The 15,394-nt window shown below is 45.4% G+C and overlaps 1 protein-coding gene across 11 annotated transcripts in view; it reads right to left on the bottom strand.

Annotated features, from left to right (window-relative positions):
* WNK1 (WNK lysine deficient protein kinase 1) overlaps positions 1 to 15,394 on the bottom strand; it is a 262,349-nt gene that overhangs the window by 210,989 nt on the left and 35,966 nt on the right. The window lies entirely within an intron of this gene.

Raw genomic sequence — 15,394 nt, 5'->3', positions numbered from 1 at the left:
AAGCAACTTGTAACAGACAGGGTAAGGAGGGGAGCAATGCACTCATTCATCGGTGTAACGGACTTTGCTAGTACCTGGTAAAAGTTTACAACTCTTGTCTGGGTGAACTGCAAAATGAATTGTTTGGGACACACCCCGGCAGTCATGGATGCAGTACAAAAAGTTTGCCATTTCATACAAGACTGCAATAACAGTTCACTTCCTACCAAGATCCAGGCAATGCTTGCAAAATAGTCCAAAGCAGTCAATTGTTAATGCATTCTTTAAAGGTTTGCTGAATTACTAATGTTCTCCACACCTGGAAAATCTTAGTAAAGCAGGACCTACATAAATAAAATACTAAAAATAAAACATAGCCTGTCCAGAAATCTGGTTCTGAATTTAAGTAAAAATAAAAAGTAGAAAATGTTAATATTTTGTTGCGTTAGACTCCATTGAAATTGCTCTGCATAGCTGTGTGGCTGGTATCTGTTTACTTCCATTCCTTTGGTAGTTTGTTACTATAACAATTAGTGAGCCAGCCAGGTTCTAATCACCAAGCTCCTGTATACAAAATTAACCCATGTGAGGCATGCATGCATGCCCTTCCACAGGCAAAGCATCTGACTGGATACTGTGACTGGATACTGTGGGCAACACCCCTACTAAACAACTCCCATAGATCCTGATGTTTCTCTACACATCTCCATTACTTCTTCCCATCTGCAGCTGATACTGAAACGAGACAACAAGAGACCCTAGCTGACCACAGAGCAACAACAGAGGTTGCTTCTTCAAACAGATTAGAGTGAATTTATGAAAAGCTGTCCCAATAAGGATTGTGTGAGAATTCAGCAAGTGACAGCACGCCAAAAACAGGTCGTCACATTTTTATATGGCTTATAAGAAGAAAAATCAACACAAAGAGAATGTGTTCTATAGTTTAAATAAAAAAAAAAAAAGTTAACACTTGTATAATACGTTTCTCCTGTTTGACTCAAAGTGCTTGAGAGCTGCAGCCACTAATGGCATGTTCAGTAGGCCACCCTGGAGCATTAGGGCGACTTTGTGGACGCATTGCATGCAAGGAGTGTGTGTCATATTCAGTATACATTATTCCTGCTGCCAGAATTTACTTACCACATCCTGCTGCCATGCTCCTCTCTCCGCTCCAGTCCTGCAGCTCCATGTGCGATTCTCTTCTCCTCCTGCAGCTTCTCATACACTGCGGCCACCTACAGCTATAACGCTTTAGTCCTCTGTACGTTCTGGCCAGCTACTTCCTAATTACACATGTGTGCCATACGTCACGTGTGACCCCGGCACGTGTCACTGCGGTAACGCATGGAACCAGTAATTAGGAAGCAGCCGGTCAGGAAGTATGGAAGACCGAAGTGGTACAGTGGCAGGGCATTGCACGTGCAGCTGCAGGACAGGAGCAAGGGTGAACGGAACACGGTGGCAGGATGCAGCAAGTATATTTCAGCACCAGAAATACCCTATATTTGAAGTACAGGACTGACCCACTAAACACGGGGGGCACCTAAGCTTATACATGAGTATATACGCTAACTGTATACTATTCAGCTGCGTTCCAAGAGAACTGGCCCCTCGAAAATAATAGTGACACTAACGCTAATCTGATGGTGCCCGAGCTACACGTTTAGTTTCCTCACTCCTGGTGAAGCCCCACCTGGATTTTGCCACTGCACATTCAAAAATTAGCATGCCACAAAGAACAACCCTTCAAAGCATGATCGGCAAATCTCAATAGTTCCCATATACACAGGTTCCTTGACATACACTTCTCTTCAATCAGTTAAACTGCAGATACCACTGATTACTATAGCTGGACTCTCAAAGTAGAGAATGGGCAAATTCCCTCACAATTGAATAAAATACCTTCTGAGGAGTAGCGCAGTACCACACCGCAGTGAAGAGCCCTGTCAGAAGACAACTGGCCCACCAATGAAGTATACAGCAGAAAAAGTGGCAATGAGTCAAAAAAACGGTACCTTTATTGTGGTCAGTATGTGCAGTGAGCCCAACAGCGGTTGCCCGCTTCTGCAGGGGCTACGGAACAGAAGGTATGTTTTGTGGCCTCTGAATCAAGCAGGAAACCGCAAAACGGCAGTCAAGCTCTTCCCACCCCCACTGCACATACTATTGTCTGTACCCGGATGACCACAATAAAAAGTTTTTTTTGATTCAGGGTCACTGTGTCTGCTGTAAACTATGGATCCTCACGTGTGCAGGCCTAATAGTACCAGTGGCTCGGGATCATACTGCTAGCTGACATCTAGTGCCGGCCTGTTCTCTACTCTTTTGGACTGACCCACCAATGTGAATGGACTTCTTTACTGCACAGATAATGGCCACATTTAGTAGAAAGGTAAACTCCTGTACACAAACATCAGCTGATATTTTAGTAGGACAACAAAAGATGAGGGTTTATGGGAGAGCTCTTGTGACTGTGATTCTGATAAACATAAAGTAACCATAGAACCATCTGAAAAACAAGACCTTTTGATTCGAATTAGGACACAGGGAGAATCAAAGGCCGCATTAAGAAGATCATATTTACAGAGATCTCCCATAGTGCACAGATCATTGTCAGCAGATAGTCAGAGGTTGCAGAAAGATTGTTTTGGAAGAAAAATGTTTTTCATTAGTGTAAAAAAAATAAAATAAAAAAAAATTCAATTATACAGAACAGTGGCTTTTATTTGCAAGCCCAAATGTGCCCTTAAAGCAGGGGTCTCAAACTCAATTCACCTGGGGGCCGCAGGAGGCAAAGTCAGGATGAGGCTGGGCCGCACAAGGAATTCTCTGCCCGCCCCTCTCACTCTTCCTTCACAGAAAGGGGCGGGGAGAGGCAGCGATCTGTGCGGCGATTGAAGTTAGGAGGGGCAGAGCTGAAGCTGAAAGCTCTGCCCCTCCCAGGAAATGCCGGCGGATTGCCCCCCGGGCGATTTGGGGGCTTTGCAGCCCTTGTTTAGTGGCGGGGATGCGGCAGATTACTTGGAAGCACTGAAGCGAACTATAAGCAAGCTTTTGCTGGCGAGGGCCACAAAATATTGTATCAAGGGCCGCAAATGGCCCGCGGGCTGCGAGTTTGAGACCCCTGCCTTAAAGAGTAGTTGAGGCCAAAATGAACTGTCTTAATGAGGACAGATGGGGAGGGTTGCAAGGTTAAATACATACCAAACATCTTTGGAAAGCTCCGCCTGTGAGGCCTGCCCACCCCCCCACACACACACACGAAATCAGGCAACAGCTGGTGAGCAGGGGCGTGCCATGTCCAAAGCTTCGGGGGACAGATTTAGGGGGGGGGGGGTCACACCAAGGCCCGTCATGTTGGCTTTAAGTACTCTGTAGCCACCCTGGCGGTATGGACGAGCTAAGTTCGTCCAGGAAAAAAAAAAACATTCCCCTTTCTTTATGGGCTGGGTGTTCCTTCTGTGCGGGGGGGGGGGGGGGGTCCCCTTCTATGCGGGCTGGTGGTGGCCTGCAGGGATCCACCTTCTGTGCAGGGGGGGGGTCCCTTCTATGTGGGCTGGTGGTGGCCTGCAGGGATTCCCCTTCTGTGCGGGGGGGTTCCCCTTTGTGGGCTGATGGTGGCCGGTCGGGGACTCTTCCTTCTGTGCGGTGGGGTGTCCCCTACTATGCGGGCTGTGGGTGGCCTCCCTCCCGATCCCCCGTGCCTACCCCCCCCCCCCCCCCGGTCAGAAGCCCTCATCTACTCACCCCAGGCTGCGATGGACAGCCTCCTCCTCCATTGGCGAAGCCCCGGTCTCTGTCCTTACACTTAGGAGGCTCGGTGACGTGACCAAGCCTCATAAGAGCAATTACAGAGAACACAAGACTTCGCGATGGAGGAGGAAGTGCGCCACTTCCGCCGCAGGAGACAGCCTGGGGTGAGTAGATCAGGCCTTCTGACCGGGGGGGAGGGGGGCGAAGAGGAGGGAGAGGCCACCCACAGCCCCCATAGAAGGGGACACCCCACCACACAGAAGGGGGGGTCCCCGACTGGCCAGCACCAGCCTGCAAAGAACGGAAGTATGGGGGTCGGGGGGGGCAGAGACACCCATAAACCTGGCTCCTCCCATACATCTGACTCCCTGGACCTGGCAAACATCTGTCTCCTATGTACCTGGCAAACATCTGGCTCCCCTTTACATCTGGCTACACCTGGCTCACTATATACCTAGCAAAACATCTGGCTACCTATATACCTGGAAAAACATCTGGCTACCTATATACCTGGCTAATACATCTGGCTACCTAGAATTTGCAGCGCTGGAGCCCAGGGAGGGGTTGGGGCTGCTGCTGGCATGATTTTTTCCTGGTTTTAGGGTCTGAAATGTTAAGAACAGACCCAAAAAAAAAAAAAAAAAAAAAAAAAAAAAAAAAATCGGGAAATCATACCACCGAGGGGGTTAAGGTACCCATACATATCCATTTCCACCGGGTGTGAGGTATCAATTCCTTCCACACACTGAACATAGATGCTCAGTTTTCAGCTGAAAATCTATTAAAAATGAGCCATAATGTTGCACAAATCAATGCAGTGCAACACTGGTCTGTCGACCTACCACAGCTCTACCCAGGTTTGTCTTCCTGTGCAATCGATACAATACAGACCAAAAGTGATTGGATTTCAATGGGTAGGAAATGTTGGTGTAGTAGATTCTTGGCAGATTCAATCAAAATTATAGCATGGTCCGGGGATCAAACTAGAAAATTGATGGGAGTATGACCTGCTTTGCAATGAGGGTATATCTACAGAGCTTTATCGGGAGATATTAGCAATCTCTTTTCTGGAACATGTAAAAAAAGTTTGTGCAATAAATTAATTTCTTAATCAGCTGCAGAAAGGAAAAAAAGCTTCCAAAGGAAAACTAGGATGTAACAATCTGATAAATTTGTTTTACCTTTCGAACAATTCTCTCACAAGCTTTAACCCCAAAGTCTATGTTCTGGAACACATTTACAATATAAAAAAAAAACAATTATGCAGACTTAAGTGTCTATAACATTCACATAATCAGGTTACAGTCTGTCACGCTAAGTTAAATTTTGATGATCACTATTGATTAATATAAGAGCCAACATCTTCCATGGCACTGTAAAACTACAAATTTGAAAAGCAAGTTACATGGACGTAAAAAAAGTAGTGCAGGTAAAACCACGGAATACTACACCTTTTACTGCGTATATACAGATGGGACAAGCAGCAGAAAAAGCGATCTCAAGAAGCAACAGGGGAGGAGAAGGCCCAAGCCAATGACAGCTTACAGCCTAAGCAGCCCACAAACAGCCCAAAACCGATAAGCGGATGCACTGAAGATGCACTGCACAGTTGTCTTGCAATTAAAGTTTTTCAAATTCAGCAAATACGCAGTGTTCAAAACCCCCAACACAGTGTAGCCTGTAATTCAATCATGGCTGATTTGCCTATGTACACAAGAAAGGAATAATAATAGTGCATGGATACAGGTAGTATAGGCCGTACACGCTACTGATGACTCGTGTTCTTTTTTTAATAAAGGGGCATACTCAAACTGTGGGTTTTGCAACCAAGATGTCCATATGGGAAAAAGACAGAAGCTTAATTCATTCAGTGCATTTCTCAGCATGTCTACATTACAACAGAACATGTGTCCTATATGTGAGAATGCAGACTGACTTCAGATAAGGAAGGGTTTTAGAAAATGCGAGAGCAAGCTCAAGTCTTCCACGGCCTCGAGTCTTTATGAAGAAGTGCACAGCTACAGTAGTTTTGAACCTGAGAAGTGGAGATCCTCACAAAATTAGAATTTTTACAGATTACCGTATATACTCATATATAAGTCAACCTTGTGCATAAGTCAACTAATATTTGACCCTCTTAAAGAGAACCCGAGGTGGGTTTGAAGAATATTATCTGCATACAGAGGCTGGATCTGCCTATACAGCCCAGCCTCTGTTGCTATCCCAAGCCCCCCTAAGGTCCCCCTGCACTCTGCAATCCCTCATAAATCACAGCCACGCTGCTGACAAACAGCTTGTCAGAGCTGGCTGTGTTTATCTCTATAGTGTCAGTCTGCTGCTCTCCCCGCCTCCTGCAGAACTCCAGTCCCCGCCTGCATCCCTTCCCTCCCTGCTGAATGGAGGGAAGGGATGGGGGCAGGGACCGGAGCTATGCAGGAGGCGGGGGAGCAGCTGAGACTGACACTACAGATGTAAACACAGCCTCACAGCATGGCTGTGATTTATGAGGGATTGCAGAGTGCAGGGGGACCTTAGTGGGGTTTGGGATAGCAACAGAGGCTGGGCTGTAGAGGCAGATCCAGCCTCTGTATGCAGATAACATTCTTTAAACACACCTCGGGTTCTCTAAAGAGACTCCGAGCACCTCTCATGGGCATGCCTTTAAGCCAGACGACTTCCAACAAAATCGTGCTATGACTTCTCTGGAGGAGCCTCTTGCAATGCCCATGTGCGTCACTTCCTCTTCCTGCTTCATTCAGTGATGCATGTCTCTAACAGAGAAGACAGGGGTGACCCGGAAGTTATTACATAGCCAAGATGGCAGCCGCAATTTTTAAATTTAAATCGAACGAAAACTCTGGTGTAGAACAGAGATTCAGGCATCAAATGAAAGAAGAGAGCACAAGCTACAGAAAGGTATGCATCTTTAAGTACTTTGCAGTACTGGTCGGAGTTTTAAAGACATGCCCATGTGAGGTGCTCGGAGTCCCTTTAAGCTGGGATTTTTTATTTACTCAAGTCTACCCAATAAAGTTAATGGCTGCACCTTTGAACCAGGAGGTATTAACAGCTGCACTTGGAGGATGGGTTAATGACTGCACTGCATAAAGTATTGCAGCCATTAACCCCTCCTGTCCCTAAAAGGAGTTATCAGGCATCAGGAGTAAAATAAGGGCTACGGTACTTACCCGGGACTTCGTTCAGGCCCAAGCTCCCAGCATGTCCCTCGCCGCAGCTCCCCCCGCAGCCGTTCGCCTCCTCTCCTTCCTGGTCCGCGGTGATGTCGTCGGGCCAACCTGGAGGTCGTCCTGTACTGCGCCTGTGCGAGTGGCGCTGTCAATCACCGCCACATGGACCGGAGCGTACCTGCGCAGTATGCTCTGGTCCACGTGGCGGTGATTGACAGAGCCGCTCGCGCAGGCGCAGTGCAGGCCGACCTCCAGGTCGGCCTGACATCACCGTGGACCGGGAGGGAGAGGCGGCGAACGGCTGCGGGGAGAGCTGCGGCAAAGGACATGCTGGGAGCTTGGGGCTGGACGAAGCACCAGGTAAGTAGTCCTCATTTTACTCCTGATGCCTGATAACTCCGTTTAGTGCAGTCAATAACTCCTCCAGACCCCCAAGTGCAGCAATTATTCACCCCCCCCACCCCCTTCCTGAAGCCCAATATTTTCCCCCTGCTTCTAGTCGAATATATAAAGTACTCATATTATTACCTTAAGAAATTGCCTTGTTGAATTCCAAATTTAGTTGGGGTTCAATGGTTAAAGGACAACTGAAGAGAGAGGTATATGGAGGCTGCCATGTTTGTTTCCTTTTTAAGCAATACCAGTTGCTTGGCAGCCCTGCTGATCCTTTGCCTCTAATACTATTAGCCATAGCCCCTGAACAAGCATGCAGCAGATCAGGTGTTTCTGACTTTAAAGTCAGATCTGACAAGACTAGCTGCATGCTTGTTTCTGGTGTTATTCAGATACTACTGCAAAGAAATAGACCAGCAGGGCTGCCAGGCAACTGGTGTTGATTAAAAGGAAATGAATATGGCAGCTTCCGTATACCTCTTACTTCAGTTCCCCTTTAAAGCTATTGAAACTTTTGAAAGTATTTCACTTGTAATGCAGAATGGCTTAGTTACCTTAGTCTCTCTTTTTTGAGGGGTGCACTAACCAGACAAGGTGACTGAACAGTATTAAAAGTTGGAAATCCTGCTTAAAGGGAACCTAAACTGAGAGGGATATGGATGTTTCCTTTTAAGCAATACCAGTTGCCTGACTATCCTGCTGATCTCGTTGGCTGTAGTAGTGGCTGAATCACACACCTGAAACAAGCATGCAGCTAATCCACTCTGACTTCAGTCAAAACACCCTGATCTGCATGCTTGTTGAGGGGCTGGGGCTAGAAGTATAAAGGTAGGTACACACGTCAGATAAAAGTCTTTGGAAAATGAAAGATCACAGACCAATTTTACCCCCTTCCATGTAGTATGAGAGCCATACCTACACAGTTTATTCTATGGAGCTGAACTCCCCATCAGATACAAATCTTTGCAAGATGCTGCACACACCAGGTACAGATCCACCAGGTTGGATCTTCTGATCTGCAGATAATTGTCTGATCTGCAGATGATGGTCCATTAAAACAAGGTGTGTATGAGATCTGCAGATATCATAGGCTTTGAATGCATTTTGCAGGAACGGATCTTTTGCAGGAACTGATCTTTTGCAGATACTGATCTGTTGCATGTGTACAGCATCTTGCAAAGATTTTTATCTGATGGGGAGTTCAGCTCCATAGAATAAACTGTGTAGGTATGGCTCTCATACTACATGGAAGGGGGTAAAATTGGTCTGTGCTCTTTCATTTTCCAAAGACTTTTATCTGACGTGTGTACCCACCTTTAGAGACACAGGATCAGCAGGAGAGTCAGGCAACAGGTATTTTAAAAGGAAAAATCCATAACCCCCAACACTGTGTGTGTGTGTGTGTGTGTGTGTGTGTGTGTGTGTGTGTGTGTGTGTGTGTGTGTGTGTGTGTGTGTGTGTGTGTGTGTGTGTGTGTGTGTGTGTGTGTGTGTGTGTGTGTGTGTGTGTGTGTGTGTGTGTGTGTGTGTGTGTGTGTGTGTGTGTGTGTGTGTGTGTGTGTGTGTGTGTGTGTGTGTGTGTGTGTGTGTGTATATATAGTCTTGTCGCTACCTGTCCCTCAAAGGAGCTCACAATCTAATCCCTACTATTATCATATGTTTATGTTTTGTATTATGTAGTGTAAGTATTGTAGTCTAGGGCCAATTTAGGGATGAGCCAATTAACTTATCTGTATGTTTTTGGGATGTGGGAGGAAACCGGAGTACCCGGAGGAAACCCACACAAGCACGGGGAGAACATACAAACTCATTGCAGGTGGTGCCCTGGCTGGGATTCGAACCGGGGACCAAGCGCTGCAAGGCGAGAGTGCTAACTACTACGCCACTGTGCTTATTAGCCCAGAATAGCGACATCTGATCCCAGAAGTATAAAATGCTGAAAATACAAGAGATGTATAAAATGCTTAACATGCAGAAGGACATTTCACAGTGGATGAGGAAGAGGACAAATCCCTTCTGCTACAAACCAACTTGGGAACATCGTGTCAGCTGACAAGCCTGAGCATGCAGCAGCTAAGCAAGTCTGATGTCCTGTATGCTTTCCCAGGCTACCTGGAGATCTCAGGAAATGGATCATGCATGTGTCATCTGATTGATGGAAGAGTGTGAACACTCCTGCAATGCCACTCACTTTCCTCCTGTAGCACTGGTCTGTGTACACTACAAAACTAGTACAATGTAATGCTGGGTACACACAGATTTTCTGGCCGATTTACTGTCAAATTGATTATTTCCAACATGTTCGATTTGCTTTCCGATCGATTTCCTAGCATTTTCCGATCGATTTCAGTTCACTTTAATAGAAAGTCAATCGGAAGATGCGTGGAAATAATCGATCTGACAGTAAATCGGCCAGAAAAATCTCAGTGTGTACCCAGCATAAAGTTACCAGCTGTAAGTGGACAAACTATTACAAAGCTGGCCAGCTTTATTAAAGAAACAAGCCTTTTTTTAATAGCTGACCTTACAAACTGCCTATACATTTCTAAAGTTTGCCATAAATCTAGTGATTTGGCTCTACGATGGACAGTTCAATTTTTTAATAGCAGCAGGAGAGGATAGAGTATTTTCCAGCATCCCTGATCAATGAAAAAGTGACCAATATGTTAAAGGGGGTTCTGCAGAAATTAAAAAAATAAATAAAAAAGAAAAAAATTGTCACTTACGTGGGGGCTTCTACCAGCCCCCTGCAGACATCTTGTCCCACGCCGGCATTTAAGAATCCTCCATTCCCTGCGGCGGGTCACCTTCCAATTAGTTGTCTAACTAGACGAATGTCACTGCGGCTGCGCGACCATGGCCACGTACGTCCTTGCTCGCGTGTCAGGGACCTTACTGCGCAGGCACAGTACGAGAAAACTTCGTACTGCGCCTGCATAGTAAGCTCCCAGAGACGCGAGTGGGAGCAAGGATGCTGCAGTGACAGTCTACTTAAGACAATTGGAAGGTGACCCGGGATCGGAGGATTCGAGTGCCGGCGCGGGACATAATATCTGCAGGCGGCTGTGAGTCACGTGACGCGGCTTGGAACACAGCGTGGGAGGCGCCGTGGGACGGATGAAAGAAGACGGCTGCTGGGTAAGTTTAACACCCCCCCCCCCCCGCTCAGCTGCATTAGTTATCCGGATGAAACTCATTCGGATTTCATCTGTTGCTCATCACTAAGGGAATCCCAAATAATGTCGCCAATCTTAGGGGACTCTAGCGCGGCGGGGGGTGGCGGTGTGGGGACACAGAGGCATGTCATGAGGCAGAGAATATGCCTCTGCCCCCCATCAAACCACCTCGAGTTCTCAGAGTTCCTTTCACTGCAGTTCATCTAAGTTAATATAAGTTCATACGTCCAACAGATTCTGTTACCATACGTTGATAATAACTTGATTATCTACTTTCAATCCATTTCTTCATAGAAACTGATCAGGTGGAGGAGGAGTAGCAGGGATAGAAGCCCCCAAAGGCAGCAGGTGCAGCGGTTTGGCTGATTTTCTCATCCTGGTTTTAGGCCTGGTACACACTTAGCATATCTCCTTGTAAAACAGGCAATTTGCACAGCACAAACACACCGTACAGTAGACAAGGGTAATCAGCCCCTGCTAGATCACCGAAGAGGCAGACGACTACTTCAGATATAAAACTTTACATAACTACACATTTTGCAGATTTCCAAGCAAAACCATAGCCCCGTATACAAGAGTTGCCCAGCTGAGATCATTACACGATCCCTTGGGCGACAGTGCAGTGGTGATTTGGGGGGGGGGGGTAGCATAGGTTCAACATGCACACGACAAAGTGGATTCCCGCAGGTGGGTGGGAACAATGTCGTCATTGCTCGTTCACTGGCAAGGATCACTAAAGGCGGGATCTTTAGCAGAAACAGCAAACAGTTTGATAACATGGCAAGATAGAGGCTTGGTTTAAAAGTAACATTTCGAGAGGGCCATCCATGGGATTGCTGGTGAGCCTAAAAGAGGGTGGTCCTCAAAACGTCACTATTGAACCAAGCCTGTATATTATTCTGTTATGGAACAGTTTAATAATTATTAGATGAACAATCTAAAGAACATTAAGAAGACTGTGCTGGTTCCTTTGCTGATGTTTACTCTGGAGCCTGTGACCTCTTTGGCCCGTCGCATTTATTGTGGTGGGTGCTGCTCATCCTCTGTTGCGGGATCTTTAGCAGACGTTAGCTGGCCAATGTATACATGCTAGATTGACTCCAGATTCTCAACCCAGGCGGTCTTTACCACACACCATGGCAGAGTCCAATGCAGTGTGTGTATGTTGCTCATCAGGTACAATCGGTTCAGCTGCAAAAAAGTAATGCTGGGTACACACTATGAGATTTTCTGGCTGATTTACTGTCAGATCGATTTCCAACATGTTCCATTTGCTTTCCAATCGACTTCCTATTAAAGTGAACAGAAATCGATCGGAAAATGCTCGGAAATCGATCGGAAAGCAAATCGGACATGTTGGAAATAATCGATCTGACACGAAATAGGCCAGAAAATCTCATAGTGTGCATCCAGCATAAGTGTGTATGTAGTGTAAAACTTGAGTCGCTGACAAAAAACTAGTAGAGAGATTAGGTGCTGTGACTGCACATTATTGTTGCAGGTGTGTGACAATAGTGAAGCCAAAACATCAACAGTATACTAGAGCTAGCCACATATTGTGTGACAGGCACCCAATACAGTAAGCAATCATCTCCTTGATCATAAATAAGGGAGAAACTATCATTTTACCACATCATACCACTTGATTCAGAAGAAATGTGTAAGAAAAAAAAAAAAAAAAAAAAATCACCACTACTACTAGCTTTGCACTGATCAATACACAACACCTATGTGGCTGTCAACACTATAGGTGCGTACACACATGCGACTATAGTCGTTTGAAACGATAGTTCCCCGATCGTTTCAAACGACGATCGTTTAAAAAAAAAGGCAACCAACGATCATTAAGTCTAACGACGGACGAGCTAGATCGTTAAAAACGAACTATCTAGCTTGGAGGATTTTTTCCAACGACGATCGTTTGCAAAAGTAGTACATCGTTGGAAATGGTTGTTCGTACTAGGCTTGACATGCGCATTTTGCTATTTCTCCATGAAACTTCTCATTTTTATGCGCAAGCGCAATAGTTGCTTTACGTAATGTAACGTTCGTTCTAACGATCAGATCGTTACACACATTTAAAAACTAACTTTACTTAGGTCGTTCTTTCATCAATTAAAAGTTTGTTTGTCGTTCTCAACGAACGATCGTTGTTACATGTGTGTACGTAGCATAAGCCTCTTCCTTCAGCACCTATTCAATTAACACTGCCATTCCTGATCAATTTTTTTATTGATAAAGAAATTGATCACAACTGGTCCTAGTAAGAATTCATTTTGTATTATTCGGGTGGGTTTATTGCAGGGCTGGGGAGTCGGTCCAAAAATCCACCGACTCCGACTCCTCAGTTTAGGATTCCACCGACTCCGACTCCGACTCCTAATTTGCATATTACAATTTTGTTGATTAAAAGTATGTAACATGAAATTCGTCTCTTAACTGCCAACGCTTAGGAATTTTACAAGACAACTGAAGTGAGAAGGATATGTAGACTACTATATTTATTCCCTTTAGACTAAAACTAGTCCTTGGTAAGAGTACTTGTAAAAGGTACAAACCGGAACAAAGAACATCTATCAGGCCCTAGGCAATGTAAGTGTGGGTACATGTAAGAATGATGTGCAGGTACTCTGCAGGGGAATGAGGAGATTGTAAACAGACAACACCTCTGTGTTCAATGTGCACAGCATTCTCAGTGGATTCCCTGCAGCTCTGTGGGGAGTGCATATGTAGAGTATAGTACTACTGTGTAACAAAGTAAACATGAGACAGATGAAATTAAAGTTTTATACATACCTGGGGCTTCCTCCAGCCGCCTTCAGGAAAATCAGTCCCTCGTTGTCCTCATCCGCCACCTGGATCCTCTGCTTTGAGTCCAGGTACTTGAGCCAGTCAGGCGTAGTGCGCATGCACACACTCCGCCGCCAGGAGCATACTACACCTGTGCAGCACTATTGCGCAGGTGCAGAATGTTCCTGGCTGTGTGAGCGGCATGCGGCCGGACAGCGCTGACTGGCTGAATTACCAGGACTCATAGCAGAAGATCCAGGTGGTGGAGGACAGCGAGGGACTGATTAGCCTGAAGGGGGCTGGAGGAAGCCCCAGGTATGTATAAAACTTTACTTTTCATCCGTCTCAGTTACCCTTTAATTTGTAGTCACCAAACCAAATTTTAACATATCAAATCATTTGATTTCATCAGCAAAGGGAGTGCATACATTTGCATAAATCAGCATCAATGCAGAATTATTTCCATCTCGTTGACCATCTCTATTAGTGACACAGCTACACATCAGGCTTTATTCTTACAGCATAGATGTTATTTAGTATATATAAGAGATTCCTGTGTACACATCATATAAACAGTCACAATCAGATATGTATGTCTGACCTTAAAAATACGGGGACTGCTTTATTGAAGCAGCACAAGTAACAAATTTTGATTGGTTTATTTCATTTTTGTGGACTAAGCACAGCTATTACTGTATATATACATTATTTTTAATGACTATTATCTGAGAAATAGAACATTTTATCATATTTTCTATTTTAATTAAAGAGAATCTGTACTCTGAAATTCTTACAATAAAAAGCATACCATTCTATTCATTATGTGCTCCTGGTCCCCTCTGTGCTGTTTCTGCCATTCTCTGCTGCAAACCTGGCTTGTAATTGCCAGTTTTAGGCAGTGTTTACAAACAAACTAACCAGCTTCTAATAGGCTCAGCTAAGCAGAGTGTGTTAGTCACACAGAGCCTGCAGGGGGTGTGTACAGCTTCTAGCTAATCACAAGCAGCCCTGCACATTCCAGTCTGACTGCCTCAGCCTGACTGTGCCGACTATAGAGAGAAGATTAGATCATATAACAGAGATAACACAGCTACTGTGCAATTAGGAAAAGCTGCAGTAAGCCAGACCACATTAGAAAAGGCATAGGAACTTATAGCATAGAAGAAATAAAGATAAACAATTTGTTACAGAGTCTCTTTAAAGTTACAAATTCATTAGGAGTCGGAGTCGGTGCATTTTTTCCCGACTCCGACTCCAGGCACCCAAAATTGCCCGACTCCACGACTCCGACTCCACAGCCCTGGTTTATTGAACAGATCAAGAAACAGCTTATAAACATGAAATAGTGTATGGCGCCCCTAAGGGCCACATCACATGGATGACTACTAAGTCACTAGCAACTTGCTTTCGTAAATTACCACAGTGTAATGTTATGCCTGACATAGACCAGGTTTAGAACCTTGGCTCTATTCAATATCTGAATATCTATTCTGTAAAGGAGTTCTTGGGCAAGTCTCCCTACCACTGCAGGCTGGCCTACTGAATGCACCCCTTAGTAGCTGCAGCTCTCAAGCGCGTTGAATCCAACAGGAGATAGCCACCATACAAATGTTAGAATTATCAATTCTTAGTTGCCATCGCTGGCAATGCCATCAAAATGTACTGAAATCTAGCTGCTACAAAGTAGAGATTGTAGAGTTATAAAATAAAAAACGCTTCTACATTCCGCTATCTTCTAGAACTTTTTTTTTTGCATCTCCAAGTAAAGGTTACATTTCAGTTTCGGTTGCTAAATTAACTCCTGCAAGCGCAGGGAGGAGCATGGGTTAAGGTAGCCATACACTGGTCGATTTGCCATCAGATCGACCAGCTGACAGATCCCTATCTGATCGAATCTGATCAGATAGGGATCGTATGGCTGCCTTTACTGCAAACAGATTGTGAATCGATTTCAGCCTGAAACCGATCACAATCTGTTGAGCTGCTCCTGCCGCCTGTGCCCCCTCCCATATACATTACCTGACGCTGGCTCCCGGGCGTCTTCTCCACGCTGCACCACACCGCTCTGTTCTTGCTCCATCTCGGCGCTTCCTGTGTCACTCCGTGACCAGGAAGT

Source organism: Hyperolius riggenbachi, chromosome 3, assembly GCF_040937935.1.
Source record: "Hyperolius riggenbachi isolate aHypRig1 chromosome 3, aHypRig1.pri, whole genome shotgun sequence".
NCBI classification, from domain to species: domain Eukaryota; kingdom Metazoa; phylum Chordata; class Amphibia; order Anura; family Hyperoliidae; genus Hyperolius; species Hyperolius riggenbachi.
The sequence above is the reverse complement of the archived record's forward strand: the minus strand, read 5'-3'. Positions and strand labels throughout refer to the sequence as shown.